Genomic DNA, 15,828 nt, shown 5'->3' with positions numbered 1-15,828 from the left:
CAATATGCAGATACCATCCATTTCTTACCGAAAGAAGAGATGTTTGATTTTTTTTAGTACCTTTATGCAGCAGCAACGTTATCTTCAGCACATACTGTCATTAGATGATATCTTAAAAATGAATTTTATATAAGCACAAATATTAAAAAGTCTCTGTGAGTGGTAGACCTTAAATATCTAAAGAAACTCACAGAAAAAAGAAGGGACTGTGTTGCTGGAGTCATTCTCCAGGTGCTGGAGAAGCCATTGCTGAGGTAAATGGTTGGTAATCCACTAGTAATCAGTCTGGTTATTGAGTCGTGACACAACTGAGTCCCCAGCAGGACTTGAACACTGAGCAGTATTACATGCTTTTACCCATCTTCCAATGAGCTAAGTTTCAGCTCCAGAAGCTTTTTTAATCAGTTACACACTAGTAGAGCTCCAAGTTAAATTACATTTCAAAAAAGATACCACTCTCAAAATCCTTGTTAGCTGAACAGTCATTAATATCCCAACGCATGCTACAAAGCAAGTAGCATGTGAAAACAACCCGAGAAGTCATTCTTAACAGACAGGCCCAGCATATCCTTTATGCTTAACAGGGTGTAGTTTTCCCTTTTGTTCAAACATTGTTTTGGTAAACAGGAGATATCTATTGCTATCCTTAATGGTTGCTTCAGACTGGTTTAATATTTTCTCCAGGTAATTTAAATGTAACCACATATGACATGCAGTAGTAGGAGAAAATTCATAAAAAGTCACAACAAGGCTATGGCAAGAAGCCAAAAACTTCCATTCTGTTTTCAAAAATATGGAAATCTCAAAAAAACCCTGCACCTTTCCCTATCATACTTCATTCCGTCATGCTTCCAAGAGGCTGTGGTGCATGGATCCATAGAGCACTGGGACCTGTTTTCCAACGTTTGTTCCAAAAACCCCATGATAGATAATCCCACATTAGAATGCATAGAGGTTAAGTAGAGCCAAATCTAGAAGAAGCAGAAACAAGCAGAATGCAAGCCCCTATCTTCAGAACATTCCCAAGCTTTGGACTCAAGTCTATACTTTCCAAGTTGTCTCTGTCAAGGGAACACTGTGGCATTCAGGAGAATCCAGAAGAACCAGTAGGATCACCCTAGCCAGGGTGCTCTACTCTTCAAAACCAACATGCGTGTTCGAGGTTACAAACGATGTTCGATCAATGCTGTTCTAAACTAGACATGGTCCTGGCAAAGTGGATGTTCTGCAAAGAAAATTAAACCAAAAATATTTTTTAATATACCCTTAAAATAAAGACAAAATTATCTTTATCAATTTCTATTTTTCACACACAATACACAGGTATTATGGTATATTTAATTGTAAATACTTGTGCAGGGTTTTGGAGTTCAAATTGAGAGTTTAGAAACACATACTTTACAACTACAATATAATAAAAAAGCAATTAAGTTTCTAGAGCCCTCTGCAGTTCATGAACTATTTCTTAAAGGGGAGGGGGGGTGGCACTATAAAAAATAGTTGTGATTGCAATTACAACAATAAAAATGAAAATACAGTAAAATAGAAGCATAGATTTTTTTTGACTTACAATCTCATTTCCCCAATGGTTTTTGTCTTCCTTTTCTCACCATCTGTTCTTCTGTCCTTTCTTTCTGAAGAAAGAAAAGGTCACCATCGCTATTCAAAACCTGATTAATCCTGTAAGGTACAGCGTGCTGTGGGACCTAGGTAGCCTCACACCAGTGCGAATATATTGTGCTCAGTGAGCTTCAGTCCTATTTTGAGCTCACTTGTGCACTGGGGCATTTGTGGTGGTCGTGTTACTAAATTGACCATAATGACAAGGGGACAGAGCCATGATGGTTCCTTTTTGTCTTATACCTACATAATATCCTTAAAAGAACTTACTCCTGTAGATACACAGAAATGTTACAGAGGAAAGCTTTGCTCCTCTGCTGCTGTAGACTGCACACATCTTCGTTTCAGGTATCAATTATGCAATGGGGACATCATAAGTGAGGAAAGGCTCTGAGAGGCACCTGAGACTCTGTGAGGACCTGTCTGAGTATAAGTTGAATTGCAGCCCTGTTTTATCAGCACCCTTCCAGCAAATTTTTGGATTAAGGGAGTGCGTTTAGCAGTGGCAAAGGGATCAAGCATTATAACTGGGAGCAAAATTCTGAAACCAATTTTTAAGAGCTTTTGTGCAATGAGGATGAGAAGAGGAAAGCTAGGAATGAGTCATGCTTTCTTCGGCTTACTGATATGTTTAATATTAAGACTTTTTAAATAACGTAGTCTCTGCTTGAGGACAGTGATTTAATGATGATTGAAAGTTGTCCATCTGGTGGACTTTTAATGCCATTAAAAGTACTCATTGTGTTCTTGCACTTGTTGTTTTCCTGGTTTTAAACATACAGCTTTTTGGTTGTTCATTAATGTATAAGCTTCAAGTTCTCATCCAAAGCCCATTGAAGACAGTGGGAAATTTTTCACTCATTTCATTGGATTTTTGATCACACCCTCTTGGACACTGACTTGGGCTAGGTGTATGTATGCCTACTGTAGCAATTATCGCAGAAGAATGTATTTAGCCTTAGCTCACCCTTGGGAAACAGAAGTATCACTGTCACCACTTGCAGATGAGATGGATCTGTAGATCTGCACACCACAAGTTCTCTTAGTCAGATCAGCGCATAATCCTGCAGCAGGTAATTCTGGAGCAATAGCTTACTGTTGCATCAGGGATTTCTTTCCCTGCCATGTCTTTGTTATTTATTTATTCCTGGCATGTGAAGAATGTATAATTAATTAATTTTCTTACAGCCCCCACTTCTTGGGTCAGTCTGCACATAGAAAACATTTCACGTTGGCTATAGAGGTTTAAAAAAATAGTAATTCTCTTTTCACTATCCCTGCTGTCTACCTAGAACACCTTTTCAAATGAGCTCTCCACAGAAGACACTTTGAAACCAGGAAGGTAGGATGCAAATAGCCAACATATGGAGTGCTCTGGGAATCCCACCCTCACCCTGAGGAAAATCCAGCACATACGTGCATAATAAAGTCACCTTTGCTTAGTGGTCTGATCACACGCTGAAGGTAGTGTGTGAAATCATGTGGCCTCATGGAGTAGGGATTTGGGGCTTGATTTTACTCAGGGATTTTTTTCGATGGTAGACAAATAGATGCTTGCTTTCTCACATGAATACAATGTGTGGTAAAAAGGCCACGTGCCCAAATTACTGATGCCTTCACAATCTTTATTCCATTTCTTCTTTTTAGCCACACACATAAGACACTGTGCTAATTCAAGCATATACCCAAGATAGGGAAGGGATAAGTTACTGATTTAAAAATTCTAATGTACTCAAATAAGTATCTTTCACAATTGATGGAAAGGAAGAAAAAGGTGATTTGAAAGTCAGACCAGGAATCTTATTTTCATCTTATCCCTGTCCATATGACAAGGGCAAGCAAACCCAAACAAAGGCATAAACAGCATACACCCATCCCCAGAATTGCTCACACCATTTAGGCAATTTAGAGCTGTAAACAAAGATAAGCGATCTGCATAGAAGCAGCTTTAGGTGACCACAAATGGATACCGCTGTTTAATTCATCCCTCTCTCATCTAAACAAGTTTGTTTTCTCAGCAGTGTTTATTTGTACTAGGGAGTGCTAGGGAAAAAATTCCATCCTCCTCCAGATTATCTGCTTCAATGTTGTGAAAATCCAATATTTCCCTAGCCTGAGAATATATTCCTCCTACAGACATACTCTGTATTTTGCGGTCTTGCCAACATTTGTTGGTTGATTGTTTTTTCCCTGTAGCTCATAGCATTTTGCTGGGACTGGAGTTGATCTCCAAAATGGGAGAAGCCCTACAAAGCTCAGTCTGGAAGGGAAATCCCATCTGATCAGCATTTCTGTCTCAACAGGCACAGAAGTGGGGAAAGAAGAGATAAGGCAGAAGTAAATATTGAAAATATTGAAATATTGAAAAAAATATTGAAAAAATAAATTGGGGGATGGTGGCAGGGGGATGTTTTTCCCCTTTTTATAAATTTTCTGCTGCTGAAAAATGGAAATGGTGAGAAAAAGTTGTGTGTGAAATATTATTGAAAATCCACAAAGAAATAATTGCTAATTTAAAAAGTTGGAAATTACACACACTTCAAGTTGTCAAGATGTTTTTCTGTAGCTCATACACATTTCAATCTTTTCCACTTTCCCGTGAAAACATACAGCATTAGGCAATGGCACATCCCTTGTGATGCTGCTGGCCTGGATACTGGAGGCCACACTCAGCTGTCCGTGCTTACCAAGCTCTAACTTGGTTAACCTTTCAGGTACGGGAGTTCAGAGGAAAGAGCCCATCTGTTCTGGGTTGCCTTCATCAGTCCTCTGTCTTGTCTTTCTGTGCAACACCAGATCTGGGAGGGTGGAATAAAGGAGCCTGTGGTGTTTTCCCCCCTGTCTGAGGTTTTATGGACTCCCTGAGCAGGCAGAGAAGTGTACCTGGGGCTGGATGAGTGTGCAGAAGGGCTGGTGTACAGGCTGGGAATGGAAAGGGGAAACAGATGTAGGATGAGAATTTCTGCATCAGGGACTGTGTTCCAGAAATGTGGAGATACCACAGTTCTCCCCTATCTATAACCAAGGACAAGAAAGTCTTGGAAATATCAAGAGACAGATCAAAATCCAAAACTACTTCTCCAAAGAAATTGGGGCTAGTTGCCTGATACTTGGGGCCTGGTGCGTGAGCTTTGAACTTCCAGGGTGATGGTCCTTGAGATATCTCAACCTTTGGCAAGGCAGTGAGAAGCTGGCTGTAGCTGCCTCTACTGCACCCCAGTGCGTTCTTTCATCTGGCCAACAACGGGTCTGCACACATAGAAGGCGAATACATGAAAATGATGCAGAATTAACATCTGAAGTGAAAATCTGTCCACTTTCCACCCTCATTCATTCACAAACTCATGAGAAAGAAGAACACATGGTTTATTAGTTAACTTTGTGATTTCTAAACTTGCAGGAAGGTTCTTTCAACAAGATTATGTAATAAAGTATGTTAAAATAATCCATTCACAAAGCAAGTCTGAAATAACTTTGAAGCACAGGCTGACAACAACAGAAAGTACTCGTATGTGACCCTTAGCTTCAAAAGAGTTAAGAAGGTGCTGGCAGAAGCACAGAGATTACCTCCACCCACACAGGAAAACATACATGGCGGAGTAGCTCTGTAAGCAGCACACAGGGAAACAAAACAGTCTGGCCCAGAATTATCCTTGTGAAGGAAGAAGTGCACTCTGCTGGGTAGCAGAGAGTTTCCAACCTGGCAAACAGATCAGAGACCTGAAGTCAGGTCTGAATGCTCCATACTTGCATCTCCATCGCTGTTTGCGGAACCATGGGTGTAACTGTAGAGAGAAACAATGTCTAAAACATACACACTTTCTGCCTTTAAAATAAGGTGGAAAATATGATCCAGGTTTTTACAGCTTCCCCTGATGTTGATGGTCTGGGTGTCCCACACAGATGTTGTTCACCTGCTGCTGAGCACACACCAACATCTGGGGAGATGCTACTGGGGGGGGGTGCCGGGCTGGCACAGCTGTGACATTGCTGCTCCCTGGGTTTGCCAGGCGCTTTCCAGACAAATGCTGTTATGCACTCCTTGCTCCAAAGACTTCATCATTAAGGAAGCTAAAGTAATACATGAGGAGACTGAGGAAAAGCGAAATTAACTATTTTTATATATATGTATATTTAATATGTAGCTGCAATTCTCACAGCTCTCCACCCAACCATCACTTTCTGGGCATGAAGTATTAAGTGTTCTGGGTATTAAGAAGCAGGGCTTGAGGATGGATTAACACACAGCTTAAATATTCCCTGGGCCTGACTCAGAAAAGTGTCATGAAGAACATTCCCACTAGAACCAGAAAATGCAGAACATTTTTCTAAGTCTTTGTCTGAGGCAGAAAGATACAGAAAAAATCATATTTGCTACTCTTTTTTTGCAACTGTCTATTCATGAATCATGGATAGATTGTCACTGAACACAAGGGCCTGTCACTGTCTGTCTGGGATGCTTCTCGTCAGGAGAGCGTGAAGTTCATTAGAGATGCGGTCGCTGCAGTCAGTACACAGCAATCGGGCAGGAACCTGTCGTTTGTGGTATGCATATGCCAGACCGGGTCCTCTTTTCCATTCACCTGCCCTACCCTCCTCAGAGGAGGGTGTTCACTCTTTTTCCTTCCTGGTCACTCTTACCAGTAGCATCCCAGAGACACAAAATGAAGCACCTGAAGGAGGCAATTTCTTAACTCTCAGGATTTTCACTATAGGACCCTTCAGGAACAGCTAACAAACCTTTGCAAAGTTTCCTATTTACTCTCATCTCTTACCCCCCTTTCCCCGGGTATTGCTCCATGGAAAAGCCATCTGTGGCTAAGAAGCATTGGTGACAGCCACCAGTATCCCAGTGCTGGAGAAGACCTGGTGGTGTGCTCTGGTGGGGATTGTAGGAGGCTGCTGTGGCAGGAAACCATCTGGCCAGCTGCATTCAGGTATCAGATGTATTGATCTGGTGTATCTCACTGATGCACCTCCATCCAAATTCACTTGTACATGGGTTTCTGTCTTGGTGTTGCCAATAGCATCTTCACCCAGTCTTCTCATTTCAGCTTGTCAGGAATGTCTATAATAAAGTCAAGCTCCTAATTTCAATCATTTGGATCATATTTGGGTTAGATGCCTGAAGTAGGCAGTGTGATAAACATGCCTTGCTCCCAAAATGATAGGAGCTCCTGAAACAATATACCCATATTTCCAGAATTGCATGCCTTCATGCTTTTACTGAAGGACATGTGATAGTTTAAAAAGAATACATTTCTCAGTTCCCTGTCTGAGAAAGTGGAAAAGATTTCCATATCTGTTCCCATTTCCTTTCCTGAGCTCCCTTAACGCTAGCTAGAGGAGACCAGGGTTTCGTGGAGGTTTGCTGCAGCAGTGTTGCTGCTGTAGCTCTCCGTCTGCCTTGCTGCAGTGCCTGCTGCCAAACCTGCCCCGAGGAAACCCCAGTCCTCCCTTCCCATACCCTATGCTGGTAGCTCCTCTTTGCATCTTACAGTTTCTACAGCATCAATATGGATACACACTGTACACTTTTAAACCACCTTTCAATGCCTCTCAAGAAGCTTTCTGTGCTCTGAGAGAAGTTTGGTTTGGCTGCTGTAATGCGCTGAGGCTTGCATCTTTATGCTGCCTTGTTTAACACAGATTGCATTCCAGTACAGCTTACACTTCTACAAATTTCTATGCTTGATCGCCAAATAAGAAATGAGTAAATGTGGTGAAACAACTACAAGCACACAACGGAGTTTTCAAGCTTTCAGATGCAGCCCTGGTTTGCACAAGTCATGCAGCTGTGCCCAGCCCTGGAGCGGAGCTGCAAGGCTGGCTGTTGGCCATCAGCTGCGGCAGGGCCATCAATACAACCGGTGTTTGCTGGGTCCTTTATAAATAACAGCTATGGGAAGTTTGGTGATGACATTCTTGAAGCAAATGTTTAATAGAGACCAGAAGGCTTGCCTTAAGAGAGAGAAAAAAATAAGGGATAATTTGGAGAATGGGAAGCAGTAGTGTCTATATGTGTGCACCTACTTCTAGTTTCACTCCTACAAGCAAAATAAGACATGTAAATCATTCTCTGCATGTTGGAAAAAAGGAGCAGCCTCAGGACTAATAGTGGTGGTGGAACCTATGACTTCAGCATTTTAGCACTACATAGAAACACACATCCTGCTAAAATAGTGACAAGTGACTAAGCCATGTGCATACAACAGCTCCTACAGTTACTGCTGCTCATGGAGCTGCATCACCTGATGTGAATCCAGTCTGTAGACAGGTACCTTTGTGTTACGGTGAGACAGTGAATTAAGTAGAAAATCATGCGGTCTTGTTAAGGTGAGATTCCAGCATCTCAGCTGGGGAATCAGATGGTGGGCAGAAGTAGCATGTGGAGAAGGTGTGCAAGTTTTCCATCAGTTCTTCACAGCTTCCTTTGGTTGATTCAGGTGGTAAGGATGGCAAACAAACCAGACTGCTTGGAGCAGGGCACAGTTCCTTTCCGGCTCTGGCCAAAGTCCTTTCCAGCATCTTAGCCAACTGGAATGGAAAAGGCCATGCTCTCCTTTCTATTAGAGTCACCTCAGAGAGAGCCCAGGCCATTCTGGGGGTTATAGCATGGGGGTTATTCTCAAAAGAGAACCTGTCCTGGAGCTGGGAGCTGCATCTGCAAGAGAGATGCAGGTTGAGTTCTCCTAACACATACCTTAATATAAAATGATACCATGTTACTCCCAAGTGATACAAATAAAGATGCTTACAGCATACCGGTTTTAGAAACGTACTTTTTCCATCTCGATGTACACATAAAAGAGTACACACAAAGCGTAATGCATTCTTCAAAGCTTTTGTTAATAATTCTGCTTTTTAATTTGGGGCAGTTAAACCATGTAATAAACAAATTCCTGTGCCTCCAGTGAATGTATGTATCTGGATACCTCCCAGTAAAAAAACATGGATTCACATTAATAGCATACATTGCATTATGCAGGTTAATTTATCCTTGAATAGACCATTAAATATATATTGGGTTTAAATGACATCATTCATACCCACTGAAGTTCTGCTGATAAACTATATATAGCAGAAACAGCTGCATAAATATTTATTAATTGGGCCCCTAAGCAAATGGCCACGGTAATAAATCATCTGTCCTGTGTCCAAATAATAAAATTAGTCTGAATTCCTAACTGATGCAATGCCACCATCTTCAGAACACCCTGTTTAGCTCGTCATCCTTAGATAATTTGTAACTTGCACTTGACAAAACATTTTAGAAGTCTCTCCAAGTGTATGTACAGCTTTACATCCCAGTTCTGGAAAATCTTATGGCTTGTCCTTAACAAAGACCTTTCTGTAGGAATAAGGGGTTTGAATTACGTGTTTCTAAGGGTTCAGTTATTTCAGCTTTCTGGTACATAAATAGCTCAGAGGCTTACTCGAGTGCAGGTAGCTATCCCAATCATTGATGAATGAAGTATGAATGGAAATTTAATCCACTACTGTCATCTTGGTATTTTTTTTTCTTTATTTGAATCCCAATATTGCTTTCACGTCAGTGTCCTGTTAAACATATCATTGATTTATCTGGATTGTACTACAGAGACTGACAGTAGATAATTCATCACGCATTTTCAATACTGTGGGCTTGTATCTGCTGCTTCAATGCTGAGCTATAAACAGCCACTTCTTTAATATATTTGGCTTCCCAGATTTTTTATCAGTCTAGGATTTCCCTTCTTCTAATTTTACTGATTTGCTTTGTAAGTTTGGGAGCCTTAGGATTTTTGATGGCTTCCAGTTTACACATAGTTTTCTCGAGGCAATCATCAAGGAGGGGCCACGGTCATTCTTGTAGGGAAAAAAAACTTTGCCAGACTAGGTAGATTTGGAGGCCTTCTTTCCTAGCAGCGCACAGAGGGAGAAACAGTGAGTATTATTCTCATGTCTGGCCAGAATTGCAAACTGTTACTGTTTCAGCAGATTTCATAATCCTGTTATCAGTCTGGGAGCTCGGTGTGATTTAGCTGCCGGTGGGCTCCAGCACAAGCGTGCCCAGCATCCTGACAGCCAGCCCTTGGGGGTCGCTGGGGGGGGGGGTGCGTGGCGCAGCCCTGAACACAGGTCTTCTCCTGGCCCGTGCCTCTGTCCCATATATATCCAGCCTCTGCTGACAGCTGGGTCCAGACGCGATAAATCCCATGGAGCAGGGAACTGTGCTGGCTGTGAGTCAGAAAGGGAGCTAGAGGCTACACGGCCTCCACATTTATTTCATATTTCTGAATTTACTGCTTGTAAAACTGCAGTGGGGGAGCCCAGCCAGCAAACTCTGCTTGCACCCACCTGGATTAACCCCCAGTCAAGCCCTAAAGCCAGGCTTGCAGAGGCTGCTCTTTTGTATGTCTTCCAGGGATTTTTTTCTTTATGGTCAACTTTCCCTGAACCCAGGAGGAGCAGAATTGCCTTAAATGTGTGATACGATTGACTGCAGGAGCTGGCTTCAGTGGCTGTGCTTTATTTTTCAATAATAACATTCTCAAGGCTTCTTCTGGAATTTAGGTGGTTTATCTATTGATCCCATGAATTTCTGCCTTTGCCAGCTATTTGTCATCTCTCACTACCATTTGAAATATAGGAACACATCTGAGAGAGGGGGCTCATTTTATTTTTACTTTTGGCAGCTTGGTGAAGTCCTTTATTCCAGTAGCAACATGGAGCTGTGCTTGATATGTTACAGCTACCTCTAAGCTTTAAGACTGGGGATGTAAAGATGTTCTTGGCTCAGCATACAGTATCACTGCATATGGAAAACATAAACGGTCACAAAAGCTTCTTGATTTAAAAGGTGGGATTTATTTTCTTTTTATAAAGCTCTCTAATTTCTTGAGTGTCATATATTTGCTGTGATGAACCCTGCTTTGCTTCTTATTGCATTGGAGAAAGCCATGGCTGGGGATTGAAATTCTTAGGTCAATAAAAGGGTTTTCATGGTGGGATTTGTCATAGCAGGTTGAATAGTGCAGCATAAAGGTGAGGATTCATTTATAGCTGTGGAAAATAGATCCCTTTCTTTGCTCCAAAGCTTTATGCTTAGAATGACTAAAATTTTCCTTAGCTTTACACACCATGAAATCCTGATAACTGTTCTGTCAATATTATTTTGGACAGGTTTTACGTATAGAAATAATTGTTCCGTTTCATTTTTATCCTTAGCACATTGGCTCAGTATGGTGGACAGGACTACATTTTCCTACATGAAAAATTCATGAACTCAGTGGCCTCCGTCCCTTTTTTTGACTGTGAACCTTCTGAATTTCTTCCCAGGAATTTCAGTGCTTACCTAACAAGATTCATGCCAGGATTCAACAGCTCATGTAATCTGCAAGATCCTATTGAAAGCCATTAAGGCATGATGCTATTAAAGCCAGTTAGCAGATCTATATGCCCGAACATATAGCTGCTTGGCTTTTGCTACAGTTTCCAATGTGCTCTCACATTTGCAGGGTGAAAGTAACAGCGAAGGGGCTCCATTTTTTGCTGTCCCACCTGGCAGGATCCATCTGAAACATCTCCTGAGACATGGAGAACACAAAAAAGGAAAGGGTCCTCGGCTTTTTTCAGTGTTGCCAAGTTGAAAGATCTTTTTCAGAAGTCTAAGACAGGCCTCGCATTAACTTCTGGACTGCTGTTGGAGGTGTCCTGAATGGAAAAGAAAGAGCTCTTCCAAAAGTGCCTTTAAAAACCTTTAAAATGTAAAATATCAGGTAACCAAAGTATATGCTAATGGTCTCCTTCTCATTAGCACTCTTCTTGCAATATGTAATATATTAGATCTAGCTGATGTGAGCAGGGAAGGCCCACACAAGGTCTAACGAAATCACTGAAGACATGAGGATTTTAGTTGTTCTGAGAATCAAACCATTATAAAAAATTCATGCAGTCTTTTTTAGTATACCTTTCAATCTGTAATCTTTTATACCACAGCTAAATAATCTGCTAATATTCAGATTTTTTACAAAATCCCTAATGAAAAGTATAATCTATACAAGCAATACATACATATACACACCATAAAATGCTGCACTTTAGCCAAGAGTCATAACCCTAGAAATGTTTTTTGTCTATGTCTATATATGCATCAAGGTTAAGAGCTGCTATGCAAGGTGGCTGTTTAAGAAGCATGACTATAAAAACCTCCTTGAGTCTATGGAGGACAATATGTTCAGTGCACAAAAATAAATACTCATGTAAAATTGATTGGGAAAAAAAATTAAAATAGGATAATTATAGTTATAAATCCACTGGAACAGTGGGATGTGAACAGCACGGTTTGATAAGATGATTTGCAAGTTGATTAGTGATCCTTATCTTTTCCTCCAGCGTTTAATTACCCCTGTTGGTCTTACTTGGCCTGATGAGTGATCGCAAGGCACAATTTATCACCTAATCACGCAGGCAGGTGCTTGGAGAGAAAACCGTGTCACTGCAATGGAAATCCAAACTCTTCTCAAAGCTCTCTGTACAAGGGATTTTCACAGTGTCAGAGGGATTTGGTCCAGGAGGACTTTATTTCCCAGGGCTCTGTGGTATATGCTGAACAGTTTTTACATCTTCTCAGGCTAGTAGCTGTGGCTGACTTGCAGTCAGCAGGTTATTACTTTCCACTGGGGGGTCCCAGGGCTTTGCTCCTCATGCATAAATTTACTCCTGGAAACTAAATTTTTTGTGCAGTAGCACCCAGACCTTTCCTCTAGGTAGCTGCCAAACCTTTGCTGATGGCAGAGGAGGGTGATGCACTCCACTTTTTCCTGCAACCCAAACCGACCTCCCAGCACTCAGCGGGCCTTATTGCATGGAGATGAGGAAGACTGGCAGCACCCCGCCATTTTGCATCCCCTTTCCCTTGGTTTTCTTAGGAAACAGCAATTAACCAAGTGCAAAGATGTTGCAAAATAAAGAACCTCTTTTTTTCACCCTCTGGAGTTATTTTCACCTTTTTCTGTGAACCGCATTGACCCTAATGGCAAGGGCAGTCACTGTTTCCATACCTGAGTGTGAACCGTGAAGACCTGTACAGGGGGGTGCTTGCACTTACTTCTAACAGGCACATGGATAACTCCTGGTAATGATGGCAGGCCCGGAAAAGAATCTCTCACTTAAGCTTTCTAACTGAATATGGGAACTACAGCCACACAGTCCAGCAGCTGGGTGATGCTATTGAAACACATGTGATCTCCTAACAACAGCTTGGGCTTGGGTGACAAATATGCCCTGTGGGAAAAAAAAATACTGAGAGCAGAGAGTTTTCTTGGAATTCTGTGCCAGTGTTAAACACACATCCAAAGGGAAAGTTCAAACATCAACAGAACATCAAATCGCAAATTTCAGCCTAACTCCAGCCATCAATAATGCCCAGCAGTTATTGGTGAGTCACAGCCCTGGGCTGCATGTCTGCGTGCCAGCTCAGGGGCAGGATGAGCCCCCCGAGACAGCTGCCTGGCACGGATGGGGGAGCCGCCTGTGCTGTCTGTCTGCCCCCCCCTCCTCGGGCTGCCAGTTGGGTCCAACAATTTCATCTTTGCCATCCAGCAATCAATAGGGCTCACTGACTGCATAAAAATATGACCCCAAACCTTGGGACTTCTGAACTAAGCGCTTGCGGAGCGTTCGGCAGCTCTTGGTGGCATGAATCAGTCGCTGGTGAGCATTGTTGTAGGAACACCTCCACCCACGGCAGCACTTGGCTGGGGCTGAGCTCACCACCACCAGCAGCCTCCAAAGGCAGACTGCAAAATCGTTTCAAAGACAGGATTGAGAGACTCGGTCCTTTCAAAAATAATTGAAGCTTCAGGTGTCTGACTTCTATAGCCTTGCTTACCTCCCGTGAACTGCTTCAAGCAAAAGTCAGCAGCACCACACAGGATGAAATACAGTGTGAAGCAGGGCTGGCTTCCATGCAAAATATTTCTCACGGAGGTTCATCTAACCTAACTTTAGACATTCAAACTTTGCTGTCTAAGCTCAAGGTAAGTCCCATACGCAGGTCATTCATCTCATTTTAAAATAGGAAGTCACGGTGTGCTATTTCTTTCCACGGACTATAAAGGAAACCTAAGGTTGCAAACACCAAGCTTACCTTTTTCTTCACCATAGTTACCTGCCTTAAAGGTACCAGTGGTCAGCTAATCCTCTCAGGTCTTTTCCCTGTCAAAAGATTAATTCCAAGCTTATAGCAAAACAAAAACACCAAAAAAAAAAAAAAAAAAAGAAAGAAAGAAAATGCATGACCCTGTTCTTAACAGTCTATTCTTTTCTTATTCTTGTAATCCTCAAAGCCCCTCAGTTTTTTCTGAACTGTATTCTGATTCTTCTGTTTTTGTCAGTGACAGATGTCATTAGCATTGCCGTGTTTTTATGTCAAGCTTAGTAATAAAAATAGTATATTGATTCCAAGATCAGTTTTTCAGTAGCTCCCTAAAGAGCTGTCTTCAATCCCAGTAATTTTTTTAGCTACCATGTCCATTTTAGCAAATTCTTCACCTGCCTTGGATTTGTTCCTCATGTAGTTGTTTTCAAAGTGACATCGTATGAAATACTTTGCTGAAAATAGGATGAGAAGAAAATTGGGGATTTTCTCTGCTAAGAATCAGCTATGCTTATCAGAGAGGCAAAGCAGGGTAGAGTTGTGTGACCTACCTTGGATGAAGCTTTGCTAAACTTACTCTTTTGTCTACCTCTGCTGACTATTGAAATCAAACTAACAGTTGGGGTTTAGCTAGATAATGTTTTCTAAAATACAGAAGCTACTCGTTCTTCTCCCAGTATGCATTCCTGAGTTAACATATCAGTTCACTAGTTTTGGCAGGTTCCTGTGTTCTTTTTTTATGGTTTTGGATAGAGATGGGACTGCAGCCTTAATTTGAAAATATTAAGCCCTTAGATTGTTGTTTCTGCTCCAGATGCGCTCTCATTCCCATGAGTCACATTGTTTGCCCCACATGGCACTGTGCTTACTAAAAACTGAAGCAAAGTTTTCATTTTGGTTTTGACCCATGCTTAGGTTATCTTTAACCTCCACCCCCGATCTTTACTGCATAGCAGCCTCAAATTCGTCTTTTTTGCTCTCTTTCTTTGTTTGACTAAAGAACATTTTACAATGTGTTTTTAATTTCCTTTGCAAGGTCTAATGCAGCCCAGCCTTTGGCAGATCTCACTTTCTTCCCACATTTTCTGACCTGCAAGATGCAATTTTCCATGTTAGTCAGCCCCCTTTTTTTCCCATTTCATGCAGACCCTCTGCCTGCTCCTTGTATCCTTGTCAAGGTGGATTCTCATCAGTTGGGTCTGGAGTTCTTCTCTGTGACTTTTTTCTCCTTCTTGAAATGCAGGCTCGATTATATATCTTTGACTTCAGGAATCTCCTTTGCAGTCAAGTCTCCAAGTTCTTCCGTTCAGTTGACATCACTGCTTTGACGTTAAAAAAAGCCAAACATGAGAACCCAGAAAACCACAGATTTGTTTATATTTCCATTCAGTTTAATCAAAATCCTCTATCATCTGTTCAATCAGGGCTGTTTTCTCAGCCACCTCTTCTGTAACATCCTCACTGTGTCTAAATTAGCACTACCTCCTGCAGGCTCAGTAACTATCTTGTTGAAAAAAAAGTCTGTCAGCAGTCCAAGTTTAGGAACATCTGAGCTCAGTCATCACCCATAGCCTCAGTTTTATTATAGATACCATTCTGCTCTGATCTGTCTCTAGGAACGGGAGATCTCCCACAGGTCCTGTTGACTGTCTAATACTACTCCATGGCTCCATGGCCACAGTTAGATTTTATCTAGAAAATCTCTAGTGGATCTATGCTACTGCTGCAACAACACGTAGTTTTACAGTGCTTTTCAAGAAGGCAATGGACCTTGATTCATTTTATTTTATCATGCTTTTCCTTCTTTACGCGCTACCACATCAGTAGCATACAGTGCTCCTCTATCACCCCTACCTCTGCGTCCACCTGCCCTGACCACTGCCTTCCTCTCAATGTCTGTACTCCGATCAGAAGGGACATCCCACTGTGTTTCTGTCAGCCTTGTAAATGCCTGTAGGTCCTACACCAGGAGATTTGGCCTCTATGTCTCACGGCACGGGCTCGTTACACGGTGTCCAAGCTTTTGTGCCCCAACCTCTCAATTTCCTAGCACGCAACGTTGTTCC

Source organism: Falco cherrug, chromosome 6 (genome assembly GCF_023634085.1).
Source record: "Falco cherrug isolate bFalChe1 chromosome 6, bFalChe1.pri, whole genome shotgun sequence".
NCBI classification, from domain to species: Eukaryota; Metazoa; Chordata; class Aves; order Falconiformes; family Falconidae; genus Falco; species Falco cherrug.
Note: the sequence above shows the minus strand (reverse complement) of the source record.